We start from the raw sequence: 27,245 nt of genomic DNA, 5'->3' as shown, positions 1-27,245 counted from the left end.
TGTACAAGAATATAACTACTACAATACTGCTCCTATATACAAGAATATAATAACTATAATATTGCTCCTATATACAAGAATATAACTACTATAATACTGCCCCTATACACAAGAATATAACTACTATAATACTGCTCCCTATGTGCAAGAATTTAACTACTATAATACTGCCCCTATGTACAAGAATATACCTACTATAATACTGCTCCTATGTACAGGAATATAGCTACTATAATACTACCACTATGTACAAGAATATAACTACTATAATACTGCGCCTATGTACAAGAATATAACTACTATAATACTGCCCCCTATGTACAAGAATATAACTACTATAATACTGCCCCTATGTACAAGAATATAACTACTATAATACTGCACCCTATGTACAGGAATATAACTACTATAATACTGCTCCTATATACAAGAATATAACTACTATAATACTGCCCCTATGTACAAGAATATAACTGCTATAATACTGCTCCTATGTACAAGAATATAACTACTATAATACTGCTCCTATGTACAAGAATATAACTACTATAATACTGATCCTATATACAAGAATATAACTACTATAATACTGCTCCTATGTACAGGAATATAACTACTATAATACTGCTCCCCTATGTACAAGAATATAACTACTATAATATTGCTCCTATGTACAAGAATATAACTACTATAATACTGCCCCCTATGTACAAGAATATAACTACTATAATACAGCCCCTATGTACAAGAATATAACTACTATAATACTGCCCCCTATGTACAAGAATATAACTACTATAATACTGCCCCTATATACAAGAATATAACTACTATAATACTGCTCCCCTATGTACAAGAATATAACTACTATAGTACTGCTCCTATATACAAGAATATAACTACTATAACACTGCTCCTATGTACAAGAATATAACTACTATAATACTGCCCCCTATGTACAGGAATATAACTACTATAATACTGCTCCCCTATGTACAAGAATATAACTACTATAATACTGCCCCTATGTACAGGAATATAACTACTATAATACTGCCCCTATGTACAGGAATATAACTACTATAATACTGCCCCCTATGTACAGAAATATAACTACTATAATACTGCTCCCCTATGTACAAGAATATAACTACTATAATACTGCTCCCCTATGTACAAGAATATAACTACTATAACACTGCCCTCTATGTACAAGAATATAACTACTACAATACTGCTCCTATATACAAGAATATAACTACTATAATACTGCTCCTATATACAAGAATATAACTACTATAATACTGCCCCTATACACAAGAATATAACTACTATAATACTGCTCCCTATGTGCAAGAATATAACTACTATAATACTGCCCCTATGTACAAGAATATACCTACTATAATACTGCTCCTATGTACAGGAATATAGCTACTATAATACTATCCCTATGTACAAGAATATAACTGCTATAATACTGCTCCTATGTAGAAGAATATAACTACTATAATACTGCTCCTATATACAAGAATATAACTACTATAATACTGCTCCTATGTAGAAGAATATAACTACTATAACACTGCCCCTATGTACAAGAATATAACTACTATAATACTGCTCCTATGTACAAGAATATAACTACTATAATACCGCCCCTATGTACAAGAATATAACTACTATAATACTGCTCCTATGTACAAGAATATAGCTACTATAATACTACCCCTATGTACAAGAATATAACTACTATAATACTGCCCCTATGTACAAGAATATAACTACTATAATACTGCCCCTATGTACAAGAATATAACTACTATAATACTGCCCCCTATGTACAAAAATATAACTACTATAATACTGCCCCCTATGTACAAGAATATAACTACTATAATACTGCCCCCTATGTACAAGAATATAACTACTATAATACTGCCCCCTATGTACGAGAATATAACTACTATAATACTGCTCCTATGTACAAGAATATAACTACTATAAAACTGCCCCCTATGTACAAAAATATAACTACTATAATACTGCTCCTATATACATGAATCTAACTACTATAATACTGCTCCTATGTACAAGAATATAACTACTATAATCCCACCCCTATGTACAAGAATAAAACTACTAGTCATTATTAGAGCTGTTTACTATATATATATATATATATATATATATATATATATATATATATATAGTCAAAGATTGCAGCCGGGGGGGTCGTATCTCAACCCACCCACTGTTAGCTTTGGAGCGAACAGCTCTCTGCTTCCTCCTATTGTCCGAACAATTAGGTGATTGACCGACGATTAGCGGAGTAGGCTGCAGGCTGTTTCCACTAATAGGCTGGTTATCGGGAAACTAACAGTGAGCATATGGTATATACACCTTCAATTCCATCGCATGGAATACTGTATGTGTATATACCCCCTGCACAGTCACGGCTAGCTCCACTATAACCCAAGTACTACTCGTTGCTTCCACCAGTCATGTTTTATACAGACTGACTGGAGGCCTGGTTCTGGTAGCGAATGGCTTCGGGGTGTGAGTTACAGAACAAAAGGAACATAACTATTAAATTTTATATTTACCCAAAACAAAAGGCAGTGTTTATAAAAAAAAAATATACAAAAGATTTTACAAAGGGGACAAAACAGTACAGCATATACAATTAAATAAAATAAAAGGGATTAACAAGAGAACTTACTACGCAGATCACAGAGATGATTCAGCCTAGTGGATGGTAGCAATTCAATTGAAAACGTCTGGTTAACGGATCAAGCCTACACTGGTATGTATCTTCCTCAGCATTGAACACATATCATAATTTGTCTTGACATTTTATCAGCACCTGAGTTACAACCACACACTCAACCTTAATGACCTCACGTGGGCTGGGTTATAGGATGTCCTTAGCCCTTCAGGATTTTCTGAAATTCCCAATTTATGCTATAACTTCACTCCAGATGATCACAGTAGGTCGAGATCACCGCCATATTTTTTATCAGGATTTTACCTTTCCCCAGAGACCAAACATGGCATGGCTGATGTCAGTTATCTGTTTACTATGTATTTGGGGCTTATAGGCAGGTGTCACAGTTTTGAAAAAATATGCATATTCTTCCCCTATTAGCCCTGAAGCTGAAATTGTATGTCCCATTACTACCGATATTCCTAATCTTCTTTCAAACACAGCCATCTATTGTAAATGTATAACATTTTCTCTGAGGATGCCCAGGTGTCATTTAAATTCAGAATGTATTTTCTGGAGAGAAAATTGGCTTTTTCACTTTGCTATCTACGTCTAAACACATGTAACTTTGTTATCCAAACCGATGAAAAGACCCTTTCTGTCTCAATTACCTGTCCAATCTATAACTTTTTGTCTACACCCAAAAGACATCCTTGTTGGTACTGCAGGGGTCCTTCACTTCAAAAAGGGGCTGCCTGCATGTTAATTAAGATTGTCTGTAGCCAGCTATACATAATATCCTACTTCTTTATGCCCATTGTCTAAGTCTAGGAATTTGCAAGCTCTTCTTTTCTTACTGAAAATCTATGTTCTCAGAAAGAGAATAGGAGGGATCCAATGGCTGGATGTCCTTAAGGACAAAAATGTCCAGGAAGGATGGGAAATTTTTAAAAATGAGATTCTCAAAGCACAATCGTTAACAATCCCGAAAAGTAGGAAGAATGGGAAGCATTTAAGGAAACCAGGATGGATGAACACAGAACTTAAACACATGCTAAAAAGAAAGAAAGAAATGTTTATTAAATGGAAAGAGGGAGGCATATCTAAAGAAGATTATAATGCAGTCTGCAGATCCTGCAGGGCACGTATCAGGTTAGCTAAAGCTGACAATGAATTAAGGCTTGCAAGAGATGTCAAAAGCAATAAAAAAGGATTTTGGGGGTATGTCAAAAGTAAAAGAAAAGTCAAAGATGCTATAGGATTTTTACAGAATGAAAATGGAGAAATGGTAAGAGAGGATGTTGAGAAGGCCGAACTTTTTAATTCCTATTTTGCATCTGTTTTCTCTCAGAAAGAAAATGTAACATCAACTGATCTTCACTGTCCTTTTAAAGGAATAGAGGAATCCAAGTTATCAGTAAACAGAAAGATTGTGAGGGAATATTTAGCTAACATAAATGAGTTCAAGTCTCCAGGTCCAGATGAATTACACCCCAGAGTACTGAAGGAGATTGTAGAAGAAATTTTAGAACCACTCTCCATAATCTTTGAAAATTCTTGGAGAACAGGAGAAGTCCCAGAAGACTGGAGAAGAGCAAATGTTGTTCCTATCTTCAAAAAGGGGAAGAAGGTGGACCCAGGGAACTATAGGCCGGTGAGTCTGACTTCTATACCAGGAAAGATCTTTGAACAAATTATTAAACAACATGTATGTAAGTACATGGATAAGAATGAAGTGATTAACCAGAGTCAGCATGGGTTTGTAACTAACAAGTCATGTCAGACTAACTTAATTTCCTTCTATGACAGAATCACTGACTGGGTGGATCAGGGAAATGCTGTAGATATAGTATATCTTGACTTCAGCAAAGCATTTGACAAAGTATCTCACATCATCCTTATTGAAAAAATGACCAAGTATGCAATGGACCAGGCAACTGTTAGGTGGATTCATAACTGGCTTAGTGATCGGACTCAAAGGGTGGTTGTAAATGGCTTCACATCCAGCTGGATGAATGTCTCAAGTGGGGTACCACAGGGCTCCGTCCTGGGACCTATATTGTTCAACATCTTTATCAATGATTTAGATGAAGGAATTGAGGGTAAACTGATTAAATTTGCTGATGACACAAAGCTAGGAGGGATAGCTAATACTAGAGAAGAGAGAGAGAGGATTCAAAAAGACCTAAATAAACTGGAGCAGTGGGCAGCAACCAACAGAATGGTTTTTAACAGGGAAAAATGCAAAGTACTACATCTGGGCAATAAAAATGAAAAAAGCATATACAGAATGGGAGGAATAGAGCTAAGCAACAGTACATGTGAAAAAGACTTAGGTATACTAATAGATCATAGACTGAACATGAGTCAACAGTGTGATGCAGCAGCAAAAAAGGCAAATACAATTCTGGGATGTATTAACAGAAGCATACAGTCTAGATCACGTGAAGTCATTATCGGTCTTTACTCCTCTTTGGTCAGACCTCATCTGGAATACTGTGTACAGTTTTGGGCACCACATTTTAAAAAAGACATAGACAAACTGGAGCAAGTTCAGAGAAGAGCGACCAGAATGGTGACTGGTCTGCAAACCATGTCCTATGAGGAACGGTTGCAGGATTTGGGAATGTTTAGCTTGCAAAAAAGAAGACTGAGAGGAGACTTAATAGCTGTCTACAAATATGTCAAGGGCTGTCACATTGTAGAAGGATCATCTTTATTCTCATTTGCACAAGGAAAGACTAGAAGCAATGGGATGAAGCTAAATGGGAGGAGACACAGATTAGATATTAGAAAAAACTTTTTGACAGTTAGGGTGATTAATGAGTGGAACAGGCTGCCACGAGAGGTGGTGAGTTCCCCTTCAATGGACGTCTTCAAACAGAGGCTGGACAGACATCTGTCTGAGATGATCTAGTGAATCCTGCTTTGAGCAGGGGGTTGGACCAGATGACCCAGGAGGTCCCTTCCAACTCTACCATTCTATGATTCTATGATTCTATGATTCTATGTAAGAGGAAAAAGGAGGATCTTAATATTTTCTATGACACATAAATATAAATATATATATATATATATATATATATATATATATATATATATATATATACAGTGCCTACAAGTAGTATTCAACCCCCTGCAGATTTAGCTGGTTTGATAAGATGCAAATAAGTTAGAGCCTTCAAACTGCAAACGAGAGTAGGTTTTATGAACAGAAGCATAAATCTTACAAACCAAAAAGTTATGTTGCTCAGTTGAATTTTATTAAATTTTAAACATAAAAGTGTGGGTCAATTATTATACAACCCCTATGTTTAATATTTTGTGGAATAACCCTTGTTTGCAATTACAGCTAATAATCGTCTTTTATAAGACCTGATCAGGCCGGCACAGGTCTGTGGAGTTATCTTGGCCCACTCCTCCATGCAGATCTTCTCCAAGTTATCTAGGTTCTTTGGGTGTCTCATGTGGACTTTATTCTTGAGCTCCTTCCACAAGTTTTCAATTGGGTTAAGGTCAGGAGACTGACTAGGCCACTCCAACACCTTGACTTTTTCCCTATTGAACCAGGCCTTGGTTTTCTTGGCTGTGTGCTTTGGGTCGTTGTCTTGTTGGAAGATGAAATTACGACCCATCTTAAGATCCTTGATGGAGGAGCGGAGTTTCTTGGTCAAAATCTCCAGGTAGGCCGTGCTATCCATCTTCCCATGGATGCGGACCAGATGGCCAGGCCCCTTGGCAGAGAAACAGCCCCACAGCATGATGCTGCCACCACCATGCTTGACTGTAGGGATGGTATTCTTGGGGTCGTATGCAGTGCCATCCAGTCTCCAAACGTCACGTGTGTGGTTGGCACCAAAGATCTCGATCTTGGTCTCATCAGACCATAGAACCTTGAACCAGTCTGTTTCAGAGTCCTCCAAGTGATCATGAGCAAACTGTAGACGAGCCTTGACATGACGCTTTGAAAGTAAAGGTACCTTACGGGCTCGTCTGGAACGGAGACCATTGCGGTGGAGTACGTTACTTATAGTATTGACTGAAACCAATGTCCCCACTGCCATGAGATCTTCCCGGAGCTCCTTCCTTGTTGTCCTTGGGTTAGCCTTGACTCTTCGGACAAGCCTGGCCTCGGCACGGGAGGACACTTTCAAAGGCTGTCCTGGCCGTGGAAGGCTAACAGTAGTTCAATAAGCCTTCCACTTACGGATGATGCTCCCAACAGTGGAGACAGGTAGGCCCAACTCCTTGGAAAGGGTTTTGTACCCCTTGCCAGCCTTGTGACCCTCCACGAACTTGTCTCTGATGGCCTTGGAATGCTCCTTTGTCTTTCCCATGTTGACCATGTCTGAGTGCTGTTCACAAGTTTGGGGAGGGTCTTAAATAGTCAGAAAAGGCTGGCAAAAGAGATCTTTAATCCACACATGTGAAGCTCATTATTCTTGGTGCCTGAACTACTTCTTAATACTTTAGGGGGACCAAACAGAATTCTTGTGGTTTGAGGGGTTGAATAATAAATGACACTCTGAATTAACTTTTTACGTTTAAAAAAAAAAAAAAAAATTTGCTGCAGTGCATTTCCCACTTCCAGGCTGATCTACAGTACAAATGTCACAATGCCAAGTTAATTCCGCATGTGTCAACCAGCTAAATCTGCAGGGGGTTGAATACTACTTGTAGGCACTGTATATATATATATATATATATATATATATATATATATATATATATATTTATACAGCTGGTGAAATAATTACTGAACACGTCACCAATTCACCAATTTTCTAAGTAAATCTATTTCTAAAGGTGCTAGTGATATGAAATTCTCACCAGTTGTCGGTAACGACCCATCCAATCCACACAAGCAAATAAATCACCATAGATGTCCATAAATTAAGTTATGTGTAATAACAAGAAATGACTTGTTTAAAGGAATAGAGGAATCCAAGTTATCTGTAAACAGAAAGATTGTGAGGGAATATTTAGCTAACATAAATGAGTTCAAGTCTCCAGGTCCAGATGAATTACACCCCAGAGTACTGAAGGAGATCGTAGAAGAAATTTTAGAACCACTCTCCATAATCTTTGAAAATTCTTGGAGAACAGGAGAAGTCCCAGAAGACTGGAGAAGAGCAAATGTTGTTCCTATCTTCAAAAAGGGGAAGAAGGTGGACCCAGGGAACTATAGGCCGGTGAGTCTGACTTCTATACCAGGAAAGATCTTTGAACAAATTATTAAACAACATGTATGTAAGTACATGGATAAGAATGAAGTGATTAACCAGAGTCAGCATGGGTTTGTAACTAACAAGTCATGTCAGACTAACTTAATTTCCTTCTATGACAGAATCACTGACTGGGTGGATCAGGGAAATGCTGTAGATATAGTATATCTTGACTTCAGCAAAGCATTTGACAAAGTATCTCACACCATCCTTATTGAAAAAATGACCAAGCATGCAATGGACCAGGCAACTGTTAGGTGGATTCATAACTGGCTTAGTGATCGGACTCAAAGGGTGGTTGTAAATGGCTTCACATCCAGCTGGATGAATGCCTCAAGTGGGGTACCACAGGGCTCTGTCCTGGGACCTGTATTGTTCAACATCTTTATCAATGATTTAGATGAAGGAATTGAGGGTAAACTGATTAAATTTGCTGATGACACAAAGCTAGGAGGGATAGCTAATACTAGAGAAGAGAGAGAGAGGATTCAAAAAGACCTAAATAAACTGGAGCAGTGGGCAGCAACCAACAGAATGGTTTTTAACAGGGAAAAATGCAAAGTACTACATCTGGGCAATAAAAATGAAAAAAGCATATACAGAATGGGAGGAATAGAGCTAAGCAACAGTACATGTGAAAAAGACTTAGGTATACTAATAGATCATAGACTGAACATGAGTCAACAGTGTGATGCAGCAGCAAAAAAGGCAAATACAATTCTGGGATGTATTAACAGAAGCATACAGTCTAGATCACGTGAAGTCATTATCGGTCTTTACTCCTCTTTGGTCAGACCTCATCTGGAATACTGTGTACAGTTTTGGGCACCACATTTTAAAAAAGACATCGACAAACTGGAGCAAGTTCAGAGAAGAGCGACCAGAATGGTGACTGGTCTGCAAACCATGTCCTATGAGGAACGGTTGCAGGATTTGGGAATGTTTAGCTTGCAAAAAAGAAGACTGAGAAGAGACTTAATAGCTGTCTACAAATATCTCAAGGGCTGTCACATTGTAGAAGGATCATCTTTATTCTCATTTGCACAAGGAAAGACTAGAAGCAATGGGATGAAACTAAATGGGAGGAGACACAGATTAGATATTAGAAAAAACTTTTTGACAGTTAGGGTGATTAATGAGTGGAACAGGCTGCCACGAGAGGTGGTGAGTTCCCCTTCAATGGACGTCTTCAAACAGAGGCTGGACAGATATCTGTCTGAGATGATTTAGTGAATCCTGCTTTGAGCAGGGGGTTGGACCAGATGACCCAGGAGGTCCCTTCCAATTCTACCATTCTATGATTCTATGATTCTATGACACAGGGAAAAAGTATTGAACACATGAGGAAAGTGAGGAGAAAAAAGCCCTGGAAAGTATTGACACCAGCTGAAATCTACCAGTAATTAGAAAGCAATCCTGCTACTTAGTGACTTATAATATCAGCTGGTTCGACTGATGACTAGTGATAAGCGAGTAACCTCCCCACTGCTCATTGCTCGATCGAGTATCTTAGGCTCGAGCTCCCTGCTCGAGTCCCCGTCCCGCTTGTTTTAGACAGTCAATAAACATACGGCGATTACTTGCCATATACGGTAATGCCATAGCCAAATAGTCTACTGGCATTACTGTGATTGACCGGCCGCATCGCGTCATGCTGTCTTATATAGGACCCCATGACACAATGCTCGCCACACTGTCCTCTATAAGTAGTTCATGGAGAGTTGATCTAGGAGGGAGAGCTTAGATTAATATCTGCCGCCCCTAAATATTATAAAGTTGCACCCTTTAGTGCCTTTTATGTGGCACTAAAGGGTGTTTTTAATCTTTTATAAACCTATTAAATAATTAATTAAAAAAATGACATGGGGGACCCCCTATTTTTGATAACCATCCAAGGTAAAGCAGACAGCTGCGAGCTGATATTATCAGGCTAGGAAGGTCCATGGATATTGGCCCCTTCCCAGCCTAATAGGACCAGCCTGCAGCTGTCCCAGAATTGGCGCATCACATGAGTTTTGCCAATTCTGGCACTTTGCCACTTTCTTCCCAATTGCTCTGGTGCATTGTCAATCGGGGTAATATATTTTTGGGTTGTGCAGTGTCAGCTGGCGAGGCGTAAATCAGACACGCCCATTACTAACCCAGTAAGTTACATGAAAAAAAAAACCTCCCTGACTCAATGGTTCAACTATTTATTAATAATAATAAAAAAAAAGCCATGCTGGTCCAAAGTACTCCAAGGTTTCCGACGTAGTCCACAAATGACAACCTGAAAGACATAAAAAGAGACAAATAAAAAAAAATAAAAGGCAGTCACTTGTTTACCCAATTTATTAACCCCGCAGCTTCAATGTAGTCCTTGGTGTTCCCACCACGATGACCACCGATTCTGTAGATCAATCTATGGAGCCTCATTCTGAGAACAACGCTTCATAGGTTACTCCCGGTCAGGCTGAGCTTCGCAGTACACGAGACCCGGCGAGAGCGGTGATGACATCAGTAATGTTACTGACATTACTGCTCTCCCCGGATTACACAGGACACACCCTAATCGGGAGTGACCCATGAAGCTTTGTTCTCAGAAACATCTGATGATGTATAAAGCCATTGAGCTGTCTCAAGACCTTCACAACCTTATTGTTGTAAGGGGGAAGACCGGGGTGTAAGTACTTTCAAAACAAGGGATCCGGAACTGCCGGGGCCATGCCTCTTGTTGCAGGGGGAAGACAGACTGCGAAACAGGAGTCAGGTGACCGGGAAGCTGGAGGTGTGTCCAGAGAGAGAGTTGAGGATTCAGGTGATCGGGGAGATGAGCTCGTGTCTAGGAAGAGGGTGGAAAAAGGAGTTTTTGTGCAGGAAAAGCGGCAGTGAACAGTGGGAGTCAAGCCCGACTAGAGGGAGAAGAGATGCAGGATCCCTGGTGCCGAGCAAGTGAGGTGCACTGTTATGGACTAGGGGCTCAGCAGGTCAAACCGGAGACCGCCCGCTGCCGCCAGAAGACAGAGCATTGCTTAGGCGGGGAAGCCGGAAGAAAGCAACACCGGAATCAGCCGGCAACTGCCTTGTGAGGAGCAAGAGTCAGCTAAGTGAAAAAACTGCCGATTACAACCGTGTCGACTCTGCTAGATCTAGCCCAACTGTGGATTGTCAGTTATAGAATATTACCTGCTACTCACCTTGTTGTCCCCATATATTCCCTGGTACTCCCTGCATGGAGATTGACCCTGTTACAGTAAATCCCCCTTGTTATTTAACCCTGTACTGGCTGCTATGTGTTTCTGTGTCACTTCATCTAAAGTACCTGAGTTACATTTGGCGTAGTCGGCAGGATGCAGTCTTTAGACTCAGACACTGCAGAGCAGTCAATCCTGGGAGCCCCTAGATCTAGCTTGCCACTGGGGGCCATGCTCAGCAATCTCCCAAAGTTCACCGGGGACAATATGATGCTGTGGGACTGGGTTGAGAGAGTTAGGAGTATGTTACGTATGCATTCAATGACCCCAGCTATGCAAGCCGAAATAGCCCTACTAGCCATGGACGGCGAGGCCCGGCACTCCGTGATGTACCTCCCTCCCCATGACCGGGATACTGTAGCAAAAGTGGTGCTGATATTGGAAGAGATGTATGGGGATCCCACCAATGAAGGAGAACTGAGGATACGGCTGTTTCACCAAGTGCAGCAGGAGGGGGAGACTGTGACACAATATGTTAATGCATTACAGAGGGTGCATGCCTATATCACTAGAAAAGACGACATGGGGAATTTGAGAATGGGCCCCCATGACGTGATCTTAAGGGATCAATTTATGGCAGGCCTCAGGGATGTGTAGCTGAAGCAGGCCTTGCGGGAGCGCCTGCGCGCTAACCCACGTATGACTTTTCTAGAAGTGGGGGAGGAGGCACGTGTGAGAGAGCAGGAGATGGGGGTGATGGCCCTGGCAGGGATGGTCCGGAGTAACGAGATACCCACCCCGCCTGCAGCTGAACCAGAATGGGCTCGAGAGATGCAAAAGGAGATACAGGAGATGCGGGGTGAATGGTCGAGGCTCAAGAAGACCCCTGCACCGACTCCAGAGATACCCGGATCGATTGCTCCAGTTAGGGAAAGTATTGAATTCACAAAATACAGCAATAGGGTTTCAAAGGTAACCACAAAATAGAGTAGGTAGTCTAGCAAGTATAGTGGTGCTACAAACAATTAAAACTTAGCATTTAATGGAAATGAATAAAAAAATGATAAACGAGTCACAAGGACCTAAAAGCAAGAATATGCCTGCCTGTAGTGGTAAATACCATAATAGTCAGTAACTTGTTATGTCCAGGGGTGCGGAAATATGTTGTCTAGACATAGTCTACCCGTAACATAACACAGATAAAATGGCAGAAAAAAGTGGAGCTCTCAAGACAATGTCTCAGCATATAATGTCTCAGCATATAAGAACCTTCGTACATATAGACAGATTATGGTGAGCATATAGACCTTAAATATACTATTGGAACAGCCTCACCAAATCAAATGTCGGTTCTTGCTCTCTGGCTTTAAGACAGCTCCATGTGGTGGGGCATCTAAACCTTTTCAGCCTCCAAAAGACCACAGCACACCGCTCCCGATGCGTTTCATTGCCTCAGCTAATCATCAGGGGAGAAGAGGGTGTCACACAGTATGGAGGCTGGCATCAATCGCTCAGCCTCTCCATCAGACAGCTCAAAAGAACAAACAAATAGGTCCTTTTTTTAAATATGACCGCGCTGACACGCGAGCGCGTCACTTCCGATTCCGGCGAGACTCATGTCCGGTATGTGGAACGCAAGTGCTAGCCGTGACGCGCAAACGTCACTTCCGGTGCGCGCGTCCCAAAGCAAACAAACGCGCTGACCAGGTGACGAAATATAGGGGGAAGGGACGCAGAGTGCCCATACGTAACACACTGCAGTGGGTGGCAACGGAACCCCCACCCAAAATCACCCCGGCCCGGAGGAGTGTCCAGGACAGAACGGTATCGGACACTACTTTGGCTACATACCATACCAAATACCGCGCCGTATCAAATGACCACGCGTAATATACCCCAGTGGTCAAAAAGCCAGAAGCAACTTCACGGGTCTAACCCAACCAGTGATACTGGGGCAGAGGCGAAGAGCACACATAATACCCAAAATAAAGCAGAAAAGCAGAGAAGTCAAAACAAAACAATCTCTTAAAGTACAAGGAATGGGGAGGAGACTGGGGAGGACACTGGGGAGGACCGCACCTCCAAACCACAGGGGGAAGAAAAGGGGGAGAAGAAGAGGGTAAGAGAGAGAGAAAAGTGGGGAAGAAGGGTGGATGACATAGCATATGTTGCAGGAGTATATATTAATCATAAGTAAATAAGTGCGAAAAAGATGTAAATAGGGAAGGAGAGATATAACGAGGGGACTATAAAGCCCTATTAATGGACTAATTAAGACTCTCCCTACCTGTCAGTGGAGGTTGGCACCCTAAAACCTGCGCAAATGGCGCCTCCACTCCGCGGTGGCTGTCCCTACTCTCCTCACCCTGATTCACCCTACACTCATAGAAAAGACCTAAAGGACAACTGTTCATTCAGGCCATGAGGGGCCATAGTCTGCAACCTAAAAATCCACTTGGTCTCCCTTTGGAGGATCAACTTATCCCAATCGCCCCCTCTTGGCGGGGCAGTCACTTTATCGATTCCCATGAATCGTATCATATCCGTGCTATTAGGATGCACGTTGTTTACATGCCTCGCCAGGGGGGTGTCCCTTTTCAGGGCGATGTCACGTTGATGTTCCCCCACTCTTCTTCTCAGTTCTCTTTTAGTTTTCCCCACATACTCCACCCCGCACACACATGTGGCCATATAGATTATCCCCTTGGATCTGCAATTGATGAAATGTTTTATGATGAAGGTTTCTCCGGTGACATTGCTCTTAAAGTCCTTTCCTTGTACCATCACTTGGCATGATACACATCCACTACATCTGAAACTGCCATTGATGGAGCTTTTTAACCAGTTGTTTCCCAGATGGCCTGTGTAGTGACTGTGGACCAATCTGTCCCTAAGGGATCTGCCTCTTTTATAAGTAATCAGAGGTCTTGAGTCAACCGAATCACCTATGTCCTCATCCATTTGGAGGATCGGCCAATGTTTTTGTAGTATCTCACGAACTGTGTGTGCCTGATTAGAGAAAGTAGTAATCAGCCTACATGGAGTGCTGTCCTTGTTAGCTTTACAAGGTGGGTGTAGTAAGGAGGTGCGGTCACTAGCCATAATCTCACCATAGGCCTCAGCCACCACCTTCTTCGGATAACCCCTTTCATGGAAACGCCGACAAAGGTCACTGGCCTGAGCTCTGAAAGTAATGTCATCGGAACAATTTCTTCGGATCCTCATGAACTGCCCCTTAGGAATACCCCTCTTAAGGGGGACAGGATGGTTACTCTCCCACCTGAGAAGGGAATTCGAAGCAGTCGTTTTTCTATAAGTGCTTGTCCCTATCTCACCATCCATCCTTAACTGAATGAGGACATCAAGAAAAGGCAGTTCATGAGGACCAAACTCGAAAGTAAAGTGTAAGTTGAGGTCGTTGTGGTTCAGTACATCAACGAGGTCCCCGAAGGATTTTTTGTTTCCCTTCCACAATACCAGGACGTCGTCGATGTACCGAACCCACAACAGGATGTTTTCAGCACCCATGATGGGGATATCTCCAAAAACGACAGTTTCTTCCCACCAGCCCAGGTAAAGATTGGCATACGAGGGGGCACAGGGGCTCCCCATCGCAGTGCCCCTGAGCTGGTGGAAGTACTTCCTGCCGAAAAGGAAGACATTTTTCGTCAGACAGAATTGAAGGGCCTCCATGACAAAGATATTATGTCTCTCAAATTGCTTGCCCCTCCCGCTGAGGAAGAACCGAATCGCTTCTAGACCCTTATCATGAGGTATTGAAGAGTACAATGACTCGACATCGATACTAGCCAATGTCACATCTTTGTCTACCATCAAACCTTCCAATTTGCGGAGCAGGTCGTTGGTGTCGCCAATGAATGAGTTAAGGCTTAATACAAAGGGTCTGAGTACCTTCTCAAAGTATACTCCCAAATTTTGGGTCAGATTATCAACCCCCGATACGATTGGGCGTCCTTTAAGTGGACTCAAATGACGCGCCCCCTGGGCCAGTGCTGTAGTGCGGCGCGCGCGCGGGGAATACCCGGAGCCGGATCCGATGGGGGTAGTAGTCTTCGTGTGGCGGTGACCCGGTCCGTGCCCAGGGTGATCAAACTAAGTGGCAGTTACTGGTATGATGGTATTAGTGTCCGACTACGCCACCCGTTGAATGCGGCTATGAAGCCGCCGCTGCAGGGCAGTCCGCTGAGGCCGGTGGTACGGATGTGCAGCGTGGATGGTATAACCCCCAACGGGAGGGGTATGGCCTCAGGGCAGAGGATGAGGTTGATGTTGGGAGTGATGGTGTGGATGTCCCAGCACTAATGGTGCGACAAGGAAGCACGGAGACGCGAGGGTACAGTTCAGGGTCTTTACTGATGGTACAAGGCAAATTCCCCCGGGAGTACTGGCTAGTAGTTGGGGCCTGGTTAGTCTGCGAGTAAGCCGGAGTTCCCCTGGCCAGGTGGAGTTGTAGGCCTTCCCGTTAGTCTGTACCCTTCCTGGCTACCCTGCTTTCGGCGGTTACAAGTAGCCCACGTCCCTGGGTATACCGTGTGGTGCTCACCCGTATGGCTGGTGACCTGGGGCCTCCTGTTAGCCTCCGCTCCGGGATGGCGGTGCTGGTCCCTTCGTTGTGACTGAGCCTCCGGGCTTTTATAGCCAGAGGACCTGGAATCCCCTGCCGGATGGATTCTGCTGCTGGGTATATCTTAGTCCCCACAGCCTCGGACTCCTGTGTCCGGTTTTAGTACTTCCTCCCAGGGCGAGCTCTGCACAGCTCCAGCCCCTGGCGCTTCTCCTTGGCTCCTACAGAGCTCCTGAGTAGTGTTGAGCCACCCCCGTAGTGTTCGAGTTTGGTTCGGTTCGTCGAACACCCGTGTGTTCGCCGAACTGTTCGTCGAACTGTTCGTCGAACACCTTCGAACACCGTTAAAACCAATGGCAGGCAAACAAAAACACATAGAAACACATAGAAAACACCTTCAAAGGTGTCCAAAAGCTGACAAACTGCTCAGAAGACACAACTAACACATGGAAAAGTGACAAGTACATATAGTCATGCGAAAAGAAAAGAGGTGGAGGAGTAAAAGGAGGGGGAGACACAGATATAGGCATGTCATGCCCTTCTAAAATCCAAAAAGTGAGAAGCCGAGACGGCCAGTCCGCTCCTGCCCGTGCCACCTCCGTGTCGCCGGGTTTGTGCCAGAGCCGCGGTGAACCCTGACGGCCAGCCCCCCTCTCCCAATACTGGTGCCTGTCCGCTGGTGGGTCGAGAGAGCCCCCCTGTGGTGGAGGCAGCTCTAAGCTTTTTAATTTAAATTGTCCCTCTAATTTGAATGAATACACTTTAAATCCATTTACAAGGATCTATTGGAGGGCAAGTCTCATGCCAGCAGCCGCGTAATTCCAGCTCCAGTAGCGTCCACTAAAGCTGCTGCAGTTAAAAAGCTTTTATAAGGATCGAGCTCGGCTGTCCACCGCAAGGCATCCTAGTGCCAGTCCCAGCCCCTATGCCTTGGGGTGCCTCCTGATGCTCTTCACTAAGTATCCCGTGGTCCCGAAGCATTTCCTTTGAAAAAATTAAGTGTCCAAACTACAGGTGGTGTAGCTTGCTTAACAGCCGGGATAATCCGCTGACTAGCAGACACTGCTACTAGGCACAAAGTATTTCCTGGGCTAGATGCAGTTAAAAATTTGTAAGTAGATACTCTCGTTGGATGCTGAGAAAGCATTCCATAGAGTCTCCTGGCACGCCATATATGATTCTCTTAAAAAGCTTGGGGTAGGGGTCTAGGGGACCCTTTTATAGCCAAAATCACGGCCCTGTATCACAATACGTCACCTAGGCTGAAGATAAATGGAACTGTAGCACCGAGGGCTCGGTTGCTACAGACGTATTGCACCTCACCCAGAGGTGTGATATCTCACTCTCAGATAAGGATGGAGTGTGGATCAGGACCCGACACCTGCATGCATTACACCACATTGCCGTGGGGCAGGGCGACCAATATGCCCCTGAGATGGGCACGACAGTCCCTGTCCCTGGCTGGAGTGGGGGGAGGGAACACTGAGGAAGGGGAACCCTGCAGTGCAGGAGCAGGGAGGAAGCAGTTCCTGGGTGCATTGAGAAGGGAGTATAAAAGGTGGGCACCATCTTAGTTCAGTGCAGAGAAGTCTGAGCAGAAGTGGCAGGGAGCAGGGGCTCTGCATGAGCTCTGCTCCGGAGGCGGGCCTAGTAACAGAGGCCCAGGCCTGCAAGAGGGAGAAGGAAGGAAGAGGAGCGGAGAAGGCTCCAGGAACGAGGAATGAAGGGATCCCAGGGGTGCGGACGGGCGAGTCGCCACCGCACGCCCGAATCCACCTGCGTGGAGGGGTCAGGCCAAAGGGGGAGACCGGTCCCCGAACTAGTGGAGGCAGGAAACGACCCTCAGCTAGAAACCGGAGGCTCTGACATTTTATGTGGCGCAGCCCCTTGCTCCACCCGCTAGGAAGGCACCACATAGGGTCAGGGAAACTGGCGCCAAGTTTACCAAGAGGAGGCCCGAGGCAGCCGGACAGAAGTGTTGGTAAGAAAGGCCAGACAAAGGACACACAAAGGGGGTCCTGTGAAGCGCTCCAAAGTTATCTGGGAGTTGTCTGAGCCCCTCACCTGGTGAGCACAGTACGACGTGGGCAGCCGTTACCTGCAGACGTGGTCTGGATAATAAGAACTGTGAGTAAAGGCCCTGAACTGCATCACTGACTCCGTGTCGTTACTGCTGCTGCCCTGCACTATCACCCCCATCCTCCGCATACACTGCCCTGAGGCTATACTCCTCCCGTGGGGAGTTATGCTACGCTCTGCTGCACCCACAACACCAGCCTTAGCGGTCTGCCCTGTAGCGGCGGTTCACTCTGACCGCAATCCACGGGTGGCGTAGTCGGACATTTAAACATCAAAACCACATAAATAGTTCCGCCACTGGTTTGACCGCCCTGAGCCACGGAACCGGATCGCCGCCACGAAGACTACAACCACCAGCATCCACCAAAAAGGGTCCGGCTCCGGGTGTCCCAAGGCCCAGGGGGTGCGTCAGAACATTTTCATCACCTTTCACAATCACCAATGGGACAAGGCAGGGATGTCCTCTGTCCCCTCTGTTATACATCCTAGTGACGGAGCACCTGCTCTCATCAATTCGCCATAACCCCAATATTAGGTGGATTGAGGTGGGAGGCACCGAGTACAAGTGCTCTCTATTTGCTGATGATGTCCTAGTATATATCACTCAATCACATATATCCATCCCTGCTGTTATGGCTGAAATAGATCACTTTGTTACATGGTAAAATTTTAAAATCAATGCAGCGAAGTCTGAGGCCCTCGATGTCTCCCTCCCTAAATCCATATAGGATTCCATCCAGTCCAACTTTCCCTTTGCCTGGCCCTCACAGGGTATCAAATACTTAGGAATTCCTATTCATAGAGACCTCTCCCATCTATGTTATCTTAATTTTGGGCCCTTTATTGAACAATTCCATACAGACCACGGTTGGCAAGTTAGAACTGTAAGATTCACTACGTGAACCACTGGTGTTTTGTGGAAAAGCACATGTACACTGCGTTCCAAATTATTATGCAAAAAGTGTTTAGGAGTGATAAGGGAAGAATTTGTTTGTTTGTCAGTTAAACTCATTGATGGTGATGTGTGTCAGGGCTCTTTATATCACTGTAAGCAATTGCAGACACCTGTGCTAATTAGTTTGGCAGGTGTGTCCAATGAAAGGCAAGACTACTTAAGAAGGCTCTCTCACATTATTAAGCAGCCTACATTTTCTGCCAAAATGGGAAAGAAAAAGGATGTGTCGGCTGCTGAGAAGCAACAAATTGTGGAGTGTTTAGGTCAAGGCATGACTACAATCAACATTGTGCGATGATCAGGATGAAGTGTCTTGGCAATCAAGAAGTATGTAGCTGATTCACAGTACACACGTGTGCGTGCTGATAAGGGCAAATTGAGGACTCTTTCCTACAGGCAATTACGTCAGGTTGAAAGAGCAGCGGCAAAAAAGCCTTGTCATAGCAGCAGACAAGTTTTTGAAGCTGCTTGTGCCTCCAACGTCCCCCGAACAACAAGATGCAGGGTCCTTCAGAGGTTTGCAGCTGTGCATACGCCATCCTGTCGACCTCCTCTATCCACTTCACACAAGCAGAAACGGCTCCAGTGGGCCAAACATTACATGAAGACTGATTTCAAAACTGTTTTGTTCACGGATGAGTGCCGTGCAGCGCTCGATGGTCCAGATGAATGGAGTGGAGGATGGCTGGTTGATGGACACCCCACGCAAACACGGCTACAGCGCCAACAAGGAGGAGGTGGAGTAATGTTTTGGGCTGGAATCATGGGGAGAGAGATTGTCGGCCCCTTTAGGATCCCTGAAGGCGCTAAAGATGAACTCCATAATGTATGTGGATTTTCTCAAACAGCACTTCCTGCCATGGTTCAAGAAGAAGAACCGTGTATTTCACAGCAAGATCATTTTTCTGCATGATAATGCACCATCTCATGCTGCACATAAAACATCTGCATCTCTGGCTGATATGGGCATAAAAGGGGACAAACTTATGGTGTGACCCCCATGCTCCCCTGACCTCTACCCCATTCAGAACCTTTGGAGCATCATTAAAAGGAGTGTCTATGATGGCGGGAGGCAGTTCACATCTAAGCAACAGCTCTGGGAGGGTATTCTGTCCTCATGCAAAACAATTGAAGCAGAAACCATCCAAAACCTGACAAATTCAATGGACGAGAGAGTTCAGAAGCTCCTTTCGAACAAGGGGTCCTATGTGAAAATGTAACATCACCTAGAATAAAGTTTTGAGTTGAAAACTGTTTGATTTCAGTTTCTAACAACCTGCTAATGCTTATAATTTCAAAAATGACCATTTTTTTGGTCTTTATTAAAATGAAAAAGTTGATCGAAAAGTTTGGGGGATCTAAGAGTGTGGCAACCCAGTAGTCATGATTACTTCGAATTCTGACAATACGAGGGTCATGCTGCAGGTAGTGCAGCAAGAAGGCACTTATGTGTCTTGCGCATCTCGGAGCCCCAAAATTATTTTCCGGGCTAGATGCAGCTAAAAATTATTTTTAATTTTAAATCTGGTGAAGCTTATTATAGATGGCCTAATAGGATCAGTGCTGCACACTGCTACAAAGCCCAAATTATTTTCCAGTCAAGATACAGATAAACATGATTAGTAATTTGAAAGCTTAAAACGGTTGGTAGGGTGATTTTAACCAATCATCAAGCTTTTACTCTCCCCAGGATGACACAGGGGTAGAAAAGTCGTTTCGGATCCATGATTTGTTCATCTTTATGAACGTGAGTCTGTCTACATTATCAGTGGAGAGCCGCGTGCGCTTATCTGTCAGCACACCACCAGCAGCGCTGAACACACGTTCAGACAGAACGCTGGCTGCGGGGCATGACAAGATCTCCAAGGCGTAAGTGGCTAGCTCCGGCCATTTATCCAGATTGGAAGCCCAAAAAGAGCAAGGGTCCAGTGACACAGTCGTGGCTTCAATGTTTACTTGGAGATACTCCTGTACCATCGTCTCTAGGCGTTGACTATGTGTCAGACTTCTTGTCTCCTGTGGCCTTGCAAAGGATGGGCTAAAAAAGTGGTGAAATGATTCCGCAAAATTGATGTTACCAGCAGATACTGTGGTTCTGTTACGGTTTGAGTGCTGAACACTTGACGGTCCCACGGTTGGCAAGTTGGAACTGTGAGATTCACTACGTGCACCACTGGTATTTTGTGGAAAAGCACATGTAAGATTCTGCAACAGTCTCTGCTGATACTCCTGCATGCGTGCATCCCTTTCTATGGCAGGAATAATTTCTGCAAATTTACTTTTGTACCGGGGATCTAACAGTGTGGCAACCCAGTAGTCAGGATTATTTCTAATTCTCACAATTCGAGGGTCATGTTGCAGGTAGTGCAGCAAGAAGGCACTCATGTGTGTTGCGCATCCAGGAGCACCAAGTCCCTGTTGTGTTGGTGGCGAGGTAACAATCATGCTTCCTTCCTCTGTCCTCTCCCCCCAACCTCGCACAACAGAAATGTGACCAAGGTCTCCCTCATCTGAGGAGTCTTCCATCAGTTCGTCCTCCACTTCTTCCTGGGCTCCTGCACCTTCCTCACTAGTTTGGCTGCTACCATGCGCCCTGGTAAAATCATCTCCCCCACCCTCACATGCCTGCCGCCCTGGTGCTGCCGACCGTCTGGACCTTGCAGATGTTAGCCCTTCCGCATACAACTCCTCCTCCTCTACTTCCTCCACCTCCTCTTGTGCCACCACCTGACTCCGAATTCTGTTTAACATGTGCTCCAGCATGTAAATCACCGGAATAGTCATGCTGATAATGGCATCGTCAGCACTAAACATCTTCGTCGCCATTTCAAAACTGTGCAGAAGGGTGCATAGGTCCCTGATCTGAGACCACTCCTCCAGCGTGATTTGCCCCACCTCTGAATCTCGTTGGCCCAGGCTATACGTCAGAACGTATTGCACCAGGGCTTGTCGGTGCTGCCACAGTCGCTGCAACATGTGCAGAGTTGAATTCCACCGGGTAGGCACATCGCATTTTAGCCGGTGAAGTGGCAGGCCCAACGACTTCTGTAGAGATGTAAGTCGCTGAGCTGCGGGATGCGAACGGCGGAAGTGAGCACACAGCGACCGTGCCCTCTGCAGAAGGCCATCTAGTCTGGGATAGTGGGCTAAAAATTGCTGGACAACCAGGTTCAACACGTGAGCCATACAAGGCACGTGTGTGACATTGCCCCGGCGAAGGGCCGCACCCAGGTTTGCAGCATTGTCGCACACGGCCTTCCCTGGTTTCAGGTCCAGTGGAGACAACCATTCATGAAATTGGTTCTCCAGAGCTGACCACAACTCCTCAGCTGTGTGACTCACATTTCCCAGACCTTTCAATGTAAAAACCGCCTGATGACGTTGAGCCCTACTGCCAGCATAGTAAGGAGGTGTGCAGGATCCCTTCTGCGCAGTTAGAAAGCTTGTGGCATGACCAGACAGGCTTTGGGTGCAGGTGGAAGACCGAGAGGAGGTTGAGGAGGCAGAAGCAGTGGAGGAACTTTGACATAAAGAGGATTGACGCACAACTCGTGGGGACGGCAAGACTTGGACAGCAGCCCCTTGTCCTGCTGTCACCATAGTTACCCAGTGCCCAGTCAGCGACATGTAACGCCCCTGTCCATGCCTACTCGTCCAAGTGTCTGTGGTGAAATGCACCCTGTCACACACAGAGTTTCTCAAAGAAGCGGTGATGTTGTGTGCGACATGCTGGTGGAGCGCAGGCACACCTTTCTTTGAGAAGTAGTGCCGACTGGGCATCTGGTACTGGGGCACTGCGACGGACATAAGGTCTCGAAAATCCTCTGTGTCCACCAGGCGGAAAGGCAGCATTTCTGTAGCCAAGAGCTTGCAGATGGTGAAATTCAACCTCTTAGCTTTCTCATGGCTAGGAGGAAATGGTCTTTTACTTGTCCACATCTGAGGGACCGAGGGCTGGCTATTGTGCTTAGACGGGGTTGATAAGGGTGTCCCCGGCAAACTGCCGGTCTGTGAGGAAGATGCAGGCGGACATGTTAGGTTGCCTTGATCCAAAGGTGGTGCTATCGATGTCGGACAGCGCTCAAGACCAGCTGGTGTTACCACCTCCAAAGAAAATGATGACCTGCCAATCACGCTGGCTGTTGCGGGTAAAGAGGTGGCAGGTCTGCGCCCCAAAACAGGTGTGACTGCTGTCCCCCCAGTCACAGAGGATGAAGAGGCCGCGGATGCACAAGATATGGCAGACGGTGGTTGGCCCGGCCGGCTAGACCGCATTGTAGCACACTGAGCTTCCCACTGCAACTTATGCTTCATGTCCATGTGCCGGTTCATGCATGAAGTACTCAAACTATGTATTTTTTGGCCTCTACTTAGCTTTTGCTGACAAATGTTACAGATAACACGAGTTGGGTCATCTTTATTGATCTGAAAAAATGCCCAGGCTATGCAAGGCTTAGCACCCATGCGACCTGAAGAGCCACCACGACTTGTGGTGAGAGGCAGAGTTGTGTTTGAGGATGCAGTTGTTGACGTGCTTCCAGTACTACGTCTCTGTCCAGGAAGGCGCAACCTGACCTCGTCGTCACTAGCATCTTCCTCCACCTCCTCTGCTGACCTCATCTCTTGGCTGACTGTGGGTTGACAGTAAGTGGGATCTCCGACCTCATCATCATCACCCTGTGCGTTATCACACCCGTCGTCCTCAGAGCCAACCTGTTCCTGCCCTGACAAAAAACTAAAGTTGTCGCTCCAATCAGGTATTTGAGTCTTATCATCGTCTTCCTCATTGTCTCCACCAACAGGAGTTACAGTTTGGGAATGAGGGTCTACATTATGGTCAGAACCTTCTGCGTCTGGTCCTGGATCCGACTCATAAAGATTCTGGGCATCAGTGCAGATCATTTCCTCGTCTGGATTCACAGAAGCGCTGGAGTCGACCTCTGATTCCCAGGCTATAGTATGAGTAAACAGCTCTGCAGACTCAACCATCTGTTCTACCTCATACTCAGACGGGCAGCTGGAGATTTGGGAGCTGTGAGGAAGCAAGTGCGATTTGGGTGACACCTTTGAGGACTGGAGTATTTGTGATGTTGAAGTTGATGTGGAGGAGAGCCCACTTAAAGGAGCACTTGATATCCGTTGAAGCACCTGCTGTTTTTGTGCCTCATCTGGAATTTGTAGCGATTGGCGTGGCCGTAAGAAAGGGATCTTATCACATTATCCGCTAAAAGAAGTAGACATTTTAGTTTGGCTGGAAGATGGTCTTTCTTCTGCACCTACCCCACGGACACAACCTTTTTTCCCCTTCCGAACACGCCTATTCCCCTTTCCACCAGCAGCAGGCCTTTTTCCACTCATTTTGGTGGTTAACTAATTCACAACTCTGGAGTTGTTTGCACAAAAAAACAATGGATGGTAACCGAGCAGAGCTGAGTGGCCAAACTGTGGTATTAGGCCAAAACTATTGGCTGGGTTAGATGCAGAAAAAAATTATTTTTAATTTGCAACCTGATGGAGGTCAGTATAGATGGACTAATAGACCAAGTCCCACACACCGCTAGAAGCCCAAATATTTTTTCAGAGCTAGATGCAGAAATTTTTTTTATTCAATTTGCAACCTGATGGAGGTCAGTATAGATGGACTAATAGACCAAGTCCCACACACTGCTAGAAGCCCAAATATTTTTTCAGAGCTAGATGCAGAAAAAAATTATTTTTAATTTGCAACCTGATGGAGGTCAGTATAGATGGACTAATAGACCAAGTCCCACACACCGCTAGAAGCCCAAATATTTTTTCAGAGCTAGATGCAGAAAAAAATTATTTTTAATTTGCAACCTGATGGAGGTCAGTATAGATGGACTAATAGACCAAGTCCCACACACCGCTAGAAGCCCAAATATTTTTTCAGAGCTAGATGCAGAAAAAAATTATTTTTAATTTGCAACCTGATGGAGGTCAGTATAGATGGACTAATAGACCAAGTCCCACACACCGCTAGAAGCCCAAATATTTTTTCAGAGCTAGATGCAGAAAAAAATTATATTCAATTTGCAACCTGATGGAGGTCAGTATAGATGGACTAATAGAACAAGTCCCACACGCTGCTAGAAGCCCAAATATTTTTTCAGAGATAAATGAAGAAAAAAATTATTTTTAATTTGCAACCTGATGGAGGTCAGTATAGATGGACTAATAGACCAAGTCCCACACACTGCTAGAAGCCCAAATATTTTTTCAGAGCTAAATGAAGAAAAAAATTATTTTTAATTTGCAACCTGATGGAGGTCAGTATAGATAGACTAATAGACCAAGTCCCACACACTGCTAGAAGCCCAAATATTTTTTCAGAGCTAGATGCAGAAAAAAATTATTTTTAATTTGCAACCTGATGGAGGTCAGTATAGATGGACTAATAGACCAAGTCCCACACACTGCTAGAAGCCCAAATATTTTTTCAGAGCTAGATGCAGAAAAAAAATATTTTTAATTTGCAACCTGATGGAGGTCAGTATAGATGGACTAATAGACCAAGTCCCACACACCGCTAGAAGCCCAAATATTTTTTCAGAGCTAGATGCAGAAAAAAATTATATTCAATTTGCAACCTGATGGAGGTCAGTATAGATGGACTAATAGAACAAGTCCCACACGCTGCTAGAAGCCCAAATATTTTTTCAGAGATAAATGAAGAAAAAAATTATTTTTAATTTGCAACCTGATGGAGGTCAGTATAGATGGACTAATAGACCAAGTCCCACACACTGCTAGAAGCCCAAATATTTTTTCAGAGCTAGATGCAGAAAAAAATTATTTTTAATTTGCAACCTGATGGAGGTCAGTATAGATGGACTAATAGACCAAGTCCCACACACCGCTAGAAGCCCAAATATTTTTTCAGAGCTAGATGCAGAAAATTTTTTTATTCAATTTGCAACCTGATGGAGGTCAGTATAGATGGACTAATAGACCAAGTCCCACACACTGCTAGAAGCCCAAATATTTTTTCAGAGCTAGATGCAGAAAAAAATTAGTTTTAATTTGCAACCTGATGGAGGTCAGTATAGATGGACTAATAGACCAAGTCCCACACACTGCTAGAAGCCCAAATATTTTTTCAGAGCTAGATGCAGAAAAAAATTATTTTTAATTTGCAACCTGATGGAGGTCAGTTTAGATGGACTAATAGAACAAGTCCCACACGCTGCTAGAAGCCCAAATATTTTTTCAGAGATAAATGAAGAAAAAAATTATTTTTAATTTGCAACCTGATGGAGGTCAGTATAGATGGACTAATAGACCAAGTCCCACGCACTGCTAGAAGCCCAAATATTTTTTCAGAGCTAGATGCAGAAAAAAATTATTTTTAATTTGCAACCTGATGGAGGTCAGTATAGATGGACTAATAGAATGATGCTATGCCCAAAAGATTTTACTTCACTAGGTGCAGTAAAAAAATTGGTATTCTATACACAGGTGGTATATCTTGCAACACAGATAGGCTACTCCACTGACTAACACACTCTGCAATAGGCCAAAAAGGATTAGCTTTGCTAGATTCAGCCAAATGCTGTGAAAAAAACTTGCACAGCACTGGCACAGACCTCCCTGGCAAAAACTGATAGGAACTGATGTAACCTAGTCCTGAAAAGGACTCCAATTACAATTAGTCTTTACTCCCACAATCTATCTATTTAAGAGCACAGACCTGCCTGATAAAAGTCGTAGGAAATGCTGTAACCTAGTCCTTAAAAGGACTGCAATCACAACTATTCCCTACTCCCAAGCTATCTGTATATTTGTGCGAAAATTGGCTTGAAATTAACAAGGTATAGCGCACACAGCAACAGCGGTGCCGTCTAACACGCAGCTGCAGCAGTGAGAAAATGGTGGCGACGGGGAAAATGGCTTGGTCTTATAGGGCAAGGACATGTGACATACACTGCCAATCACACATGCCCTTGCTTGTGTGAAAAAAAGCACTTCGCTCTGTGTGTGCGCTGCTGATAGGCTGACAGATTGCACCTCCCCACTGCAAATGCGGGAAAGAGAAAAAAAAATGGAGATCTTCATTGTTCCTGCAGAGATCCATCCCCTGCCCCTCCCCCCGCCCCGCTGTACACTCAAACTGCGTATTAACATTAATTTTCATCATTACTGAGAAAAAATCCAGTTATGATTTTGGTGCACGAACAGTTATCGAACATAACCTCGAACAGCCGAATTTTTCTCAAATTGTTCGTGTTCGCCGACCAGCTCGAACACCGCCCAAAACAGCTCGAATTTGAGATTGGCGAACAGTTCGAGTAGAACAACGCTCATCTCTACTCCTGAGGTCTATCTGTCCCTGTTTCTGCGTGTCCAGACCAGACTCCGTCTCTGTCTGGAACTCCTCTCTCTAACCCTGCCTCAGCCCCAGTTTATGTAGGGGAAGTTCTTCCCCTCCCAGGACTGGGCAGGAGGTGTGGCATGCCTAGGATTCCTGCCCAGGAGACCTCCCACCTGCTCACAGACGTAATAT

The sequence above is a fragment of the Phyllobates terribilis genome, unplaced genomic scaffold (genome assembly GCF_046119375.1).
Source record: "Phyllobates terribilis strain yellow unplaced genomic scaffold, ASM4611937v1 Scaffold_3__8_contigs__length_932513732, whole genome shotgun sequence".
NCBI classification, from domain to species: Eukaryota; Metazoa; Chordata; class Amphibia; order Anura; family Dendrobatidae; genus Phyllobates; species Phyllobates terribilis.
This window is presented reverse-complemented; position numbering follows the sequence as displayed.